Source organism: Anastrepha ludens, chromosome 3 (assembly GCF_028408465.1).
Source record: "Anastrepha ludens isolate Willacy chromosome 3, idAnaLude1.1, whole genome shotgun sequence".
Lineage (NCBI taxonomy): Eukaryota > Metazoa > Arthropoda > Insecta > Diptera > Tephritidae > Anastrepha > Anastrepha ludens.
Genome location: NC_071499.1, coordinates 114476759 through 114484199, shown reverse-complemented (window position 1 = coordinate 114484199; position 7441 = coordinate 114476759).

The window sequence follows — 7441 nt, the reverse complement described above, 5'->3', positions numbered from 1 at the left end:
GCGCATTCCTAACAAAGAGAGGGTTTAAGATAGTCCCAAAGGATTATATCCAGACACTCTTTGGTTTTCTGAACTCACAAATGGTGGTAAAGGTTGGATTATCTGTTTACTACTCTCGTCTATGAACAGCCTACTGACTGAGATTATAAAAATTACTGAAGCTTGCAAAGCCAAACATTCCCACTAGGGAATACTAATGGGTAACTGGCAAGCTAATTCAGAATAGAGCTCAAAACAAAAACATTTTAGGAGCAGATATTTGAAAGAACTAGAGTCTATTTCAGTTCTTTGCTACTTGCATAGTCGGCGGATCATGTCGTCGCAGAGTTTGATTAGATGCAACGGGATTATGATGTTTTAAAAATAAGTAGGTGTAAGATTGCTGTAAATTTTTATTCCACAAAAAATTAAGTAAAAATTAAATAATATACAAACAAAATATATTAAATTTAAATAAATAATAAAGAAAAATAAAATCAAATTAAAAAATAATGCTGAAAATCAAAATAAATTATCAAATTAAACTAAAAAAAAAACGAACATAGAAAGAAAATTAAAATAACATACCCTATGATCAGAAAGTACCGGGATTGTTTAAATAAAACAAAACAGAGCTAAATTTCAGGCAAATTTATTTCATCCCCTTCAAAATATGACCCGTCTGAAGCAACACACATGTGCCAACGTTTAACCCAGTCCTCCATGCACCCCTGGTAGGCTGACGAAGGGATGGCCTTCACCTCCTTCGTCGCATTGCCTTTGAACTCCTCTGTCGACTGAAATCTCCTTCCACGAAGTGGTAACTTCAACTTGGGAAACAAAAAGAAGTCGCACGGTGCCATATCAAGTGAATACGGTGCTTGCACGATGCTAATTACTTGGTGTTTGGTCAAATAATCCAGCACAATTTGGGCTCTGTGCGATGGCGCGTAATCATCATGCAAAATCCAAGAATTGTTTACCCACATTTTCGGCCGTTTGCGACGTACACCATCTCTCAAACGCTTCAAAACAGATAAATAATATTCTTTATTGACTGTCTGGCAGGTATTCATGGTGCACTATGCCCTGGCAATGGAAGAAAACTCTCAACATCACTCTTCTTTAGGATGCAGTAAATAAAAAATAAAATAATAATAAATCAAAAGAAAACAAAATAAAAATTTTTTTGCGGATGAGGAAGTTTAAAATGCCTAATGCATTATTAAAGCTGCCCTCGCTGGTATGTCCGGAGATTAAAAGACTTCCCTTTATTTTGAACCGTCGTGCATCCTGGAACCGCTTTCGCATTACTTCAGAGTGGCGTCCCATCTTCTTCATTACAAGGCCTGTGTTTGTGTGCCAGCGTCCAGGCCACGCTTTTCCATCCGGAGATTTTTTCCGCGAAACCACTGATGGTTTCCCATGTATCCTCAACGCTTAGCATCTTGTCGATTACATTTTCAGTGGTTATGTTACTGACTGCATTCTACAGCGTTCGACGTTCTTGTTCTCAACGAGCGCATTGAAATAAAGTGTCTTAATCATCTTAGGCTGCATCAAGGTTTATGCATGTGGTGGGTCCACGTTTTCCTATTCCGAACAGGTATTTCTAGAAATATCCGTGTCCCCAAAGACCGAAGTTCGTGCTGTACCCTGTGCTGTCTTTTGTTAGCCCAACCGCCTATCTGCCGCGTGTTTCGTTTCTCCAGCAATCTTGCCATAGCCTTATCGTTTCGTCCTTTATTTCGTGCGCTGCAGGATTGCTTACTCCTTCTTCCATCTTCTCGTTCTTAAATGCCCGCAACTTTTTCCTCTCGGAAGGAAAAAATCTATCGGTATTGAGCCGATTATCCCTTGAACAGTTGGTCCTGATACTGTACGATAGGCAGACACAACTCTCAGAGCTGCCGTTCATTGTACCGATGCTAGGAGCTTACACCAGTAATTTGCCTTTAGCGTGTTTGCCGAGAAAGAAAGGAGTGCATGGTCACCATCATTATTTGCCGATTCCTTTAAGTTGATTCCCAAGGTTTGCCATCAGCCTACTGAGTATAGATGCCAGCTTAGTGACTTTCCCTGCTGCGTGCTTTATTTGGGCCCAGAAAATTATCCTTGGGCCCAGTCTCAAACCTAGGTACTTAAGATCCTTTTTTATTGTTTGTGTATTTGAGCATGTATTCATGCTAACTTCTAACGGGATGAGCTTTTTGGTTAGAGGTCTTAGCTCCAGTTTCTTTGTGACTAATTTGAGACCACGTGAATCTAGCCACGCTTGTGTCTGTATCATGAATTGGTTAAGTTTTCTACGAGCTTCTTCAAGGTTTCATGCTGTGATAACTGCGGCGATATCGTTTGCGTATCTGATTTGAAAAGTACTATCGGGCATTTCTATATTAAATATCTCATCATGGCCGATGTTCCACAAGTCGGAGCGAAGAATTGATCCTTGTACCGCTCCGGATGGGACGTTTGTCTGTACCAATTTTGAAACGAGCTTGCGGGCTCGCAAGTAATTCTTCTTTATGCGCTGTAGGTGTGCCGGAATTTTGAACCTTAGCGGTGTTGAAAGCGTTCCATATGTCTAAAATGGCAAGGAGGTCTATTGTTCTGGACTGAATACTGCTCTGTTGCGCTGCTCTTATGCTGTTTGTGCCAGTTTCGATTGTCCCTATTAAAATAAAATAGAATAAGTAAAATAAAATATATGCTTCTTATATGTTTAGAAAAGTATAGCGACTGCTATAAGAAAAACCATACATATAACTCAAAATACCAACTTAATACAAAATTCATAAAAAATGCATCAAATTCCAAAAAAATTTCATCAAAATATCAAACTTTAGACAGAAGTTTTAGAAAACTGCAAAGCACATACATTGGAAGAAAGTACTCAACAACTCCGCGAAAAAAATTGAAAGAAATCAATGCGATTCTCGAGTGACCCGCAACTTATACTGGAAATAAGAATAGAAAACCACAAAATTGAATACAAAAAAATTATTTAAAAATAGTTGAAATTTTACAGTTCTTCGCGCTATTTTAAATACAGTTGTATCCCATATGTTTGTAATTAATTTCATTTCAAAAATTCTCGTATGCTTCCATTTTTTGCTGCTATTTCTATTCCTTTTTTACTTAAAAAAGAGGTTGTCTGTAAAGTCGGTTTACTGACGATAGTTTAACGTGATAACGTCATAAGAAAATACTGATTGAATGGTTGCATTTTTCAAAAGAAAATTTTAATTTTATTTGTTTGATAGATATTTTGTATGGATATAGAGAATGAGTTAACATTAACATAACATAATATAACATAACATAAGACAACACAACACAACACAACACAACACAACACAACACAACACAACACAACACAACACAACACAACATAACATAACATAACATAACATAACATAACATAACATAACATAACATAACATAACATAACATAACATAACATAACATAACATAACATAACATAACATAACATAACATAACATAACATAACATAACATAACATAACATAACATAACATAACATAACATAACATAACATAACATAACATAACATAACATAACATAACATAACATAACATAACATAACATATCATAAAGCATTCACCAACAGCTTTCATTTGATACCCATATTGTACATACACGTCCGAAGGTTACCCGGGCCCACGTTTTGACCTATATCTCGATACCCTATCTACCAATAGGTATTCAAACTGTACGGAAATCATCTTCAATACCTACTTAACAATGTGTGTAAGTTTGGTTTAATTCGGTTCAAAGACACGGCGGGTCCACGTTTTGGCATATATTTCGAGACCCTAGTCATCAATAGGTATGAAAACTACCCCGTATTAAAGCACTTATCAACAGCTTTCATTTGATATCCATATTGTACAAACACATTCTAGGGTCCACGTTTTGGTCTCTATCTCGAGACCCTAGTCACGGAGCGGATGGAAATACTCTGAACTAAAGCATTCCCCAACAGCTTCCATTTGATACCCATATTGTACATACACATCCGAAGGTTACCCGGGCCCACGTTTTGACCTATATCTCGAGACCCTATCTACTAATAGGTATCCAAACTATACGGAAACCATCTTCAATACCTACTTAACAATGTGTGTAAGTTTGGTTTAATTCGGTGCAAAGACACGGCGGGTCCACGTTTTGGCATATATTTCCAGACCCTAGTCATCAATAGGTATGAAAATTACCCCGTATTAAAGCACTTATCAACAGCTTTCATTTGATACCCATATTGTACATACACAACCAAAGGTTACCCGGGTCCACGTTTTGTTCTATATCTCGAGACCCCAGTCACGGAGCGGCATGAAAAATACTCTGTACTAAAGCATTCACCAACAGCTTCAATTTGATATCCATATTGTACAAACACATTCTAGGGTCCACGTTTTGGTCTCTATCTCGAGACCCTAGTCACGGAGCGGCACGAAAAATACTCTGGACTAAAGCATTCACTAACAGCTTCCATTTGATACCCATATTGTACATACACATCCGAAGGTTACCCGGGTCCACGTTTTGACCTATATCTCGAGCCCTATTTCGAAAGTAAAATATAATCCATGTTACTCGTGGATGATGTAGCTTTCGAATGGTGGAAGAATTTTTAAAATCGGTCCAGTAGTTTTGAGCCTATTCATTACAAACAAACAAAGTTTTCCTCTTTATAATATTAGTATAGACAACATATCTTATAAGGTATATGGTAAATATTACCATACATTTTTTCCTTCATATATAATAAAAAAATTAATAATAACATTAAAACAACAGGCATTATTAACAAACTTGGTTTTATTTTAAATTCTTCAAGTGAATCAAATTAATAATAATCAATAAGAAGGCATATGCAAATACAAATACGTGAATTTATATATGTACATATGCGCATATACATACATATATACGCTCACTTAAGTAGGAGAGAGCAAGATGTCGAACGTTGCCGTTCGTTTGCTTTGTTTGCTTTGTCGTTCGTTCCGCGCTTTCGCTTGCAGTTCATGCAATGCAATGAGCAAGGTAACGACAAATGAGCAAGGTAACACTAATGAGCAAGGTAACACTAAAGAGCAAGGTAACACTAATGAGCAAGGTAACTACATATGAGCAAGGTAACACTAAAGAGCAAGGTAACTACATATGAGCAAGGTAACACTAAAGAGCAAGGTAACACTAATGAGCAAGGTAACGACACATTTTTTCGTGCGTGCAGCCTGTTAAATCGAATTATAAGACGTTATCACGTCAAAAAAATCCTTCTAATTTTAAGTGTATCACTCGGTGCTCCTGACGCATCTATACAAATCTTCAAAATATTGTAGCAATCATGCCAGCGCATATAGGATATTCAAATAGCAAAATAATTCTCCTTTTAGCAGTACAGCAATAATTGAAGTACATAGGTTATTGAAATTGATACTTAACATATTTTTATATGGAGGATTGAAAATTCATGCACTTCAAGAACAACAGCGCCAAGCAGTCGAAAATAGGTAGACACACTCAGTAGCAACAGTAGCAAGGTTAAATGTGAGGAATACGCAAGCGCGCCTGCATAAATTACATACAAAATGATGAGACAGTGCGACAGCTCCTTAAATGCGCTATACACACACACACACACACACACTAATATTATGTGCACTACTTTTGTACATACATATTCGTACACACATATTTGTAGGTAACCCAACGAAGAAGTCGATCACTCGAATACATTACAGCTGAGAATTATGCAAATGCAATCCAAGTCTCGCATAGCTGAATATTCTATGAAAAAAAATTACGAAACGCTGCACAGGAATGTATTGAATTGTATTTGATTTCCGTTTAATTTGCATAAGTTCTTTATTTTTGCTATAAAATAAGAAGAGCACAAAAATGGTGTATGCACGAAAATGATTTAATGATTTTTAGGTTTCTCAGCATAGAGTTTTATTTACTTGCACACACGCATCCTTTTGCCATGGGTGTCGCCTGGATGAAGGTGCAATTTGTGGCTGCCACATTTTCCCACACTTCATATGCATAAGCACTTATACAAACATACTTTATATACCTACATAAATGTTCTTGAACTAGTTGCAACAGTGCGTATTTAACTTTTAACAAATGTAAATTTGTTGTGTGGAGTTTTAGAGGATGCAAAGAAAAGATTTCGCTTTCGGCAAACAATGGCGCATTTTTTTAGAATTGGAGTCAGCTGGTTTCTAATTAATACAATGTAATGACTTGAATCTAAATGAAAGTGTATTGGAGAGGAATACGGTAATACAGTCGATAACATAACCAAGTGCAACCAATATTATATTTCATAGTGTAATTATGTATCCAAAACGCACCCAGGATGCACCCCTAGTAGTCTCCAACCCTTTGTATGTGGAGTATTGGTCAATTGGCCCAATTTAGCTTCATTCTAAGAATCTTTAAACAAATACTAAAATTTTGTATTAAAGTACTTATACTTATACTTATACTTATACTTATACTTATACTTATACTTATACTTATACTTATACTTATACTTATACTTATACTTATACTTATACTTATACTTATACTTATACTTATACTTATACTTATACTTATACTTATACTTATACTTATACTTATACTTATACTTATACTTATACTTATACTTATACTTATACTTATACTTATACTTATACTTATACTTATACTTATACTTATACTTATACTTATACTTATACTTATACTTATACTTATACTTATACTTATACTTATACTTATACTTATACTTATACTTATACTTATACTTATACTTATACTTATACTTATACTTATACTTATACTTATACTTATACTTATACTTATACTTATACTTATACTTATACTTATACTTATACTTATACTTATACTTATACTTATACTTATACTTATACTTATACTTATACTTATACTTATACTTATACTTATACTTATACTTATACTTATACTTATACTTATACTTATACTTATACTTATACTTATACTTATACTTATACTTATACTTATACTTATACTTATACTTATACTTATACTTATACTTATACTTATACTTATACTTATACTTATACTTATACTTATACTTATACTTATACTTATACTTATACTTATACTTATACTTATACTTATACTTATATATATACTTATATATAATTACAGATGACCATTTTTTAAATTTTTTTCGGGGTACCACTACGAATCAAAGCAACGAATAAGAACTGTTACGCAATAAATAACCTGCCGATCGAAGATGTCAACTTCTTCTGCTACCTTGGCAGCATTATTATCACCGATGGTGGATCTGGAGCTGACGTTAATCGCAGACTTCAGAAAGCAGTTTGCATCCCAAAGCAAAAGTAGGAAGGAAATAAAATCTCTAGCTTTAGATAGAGAAAATTGAAATATTT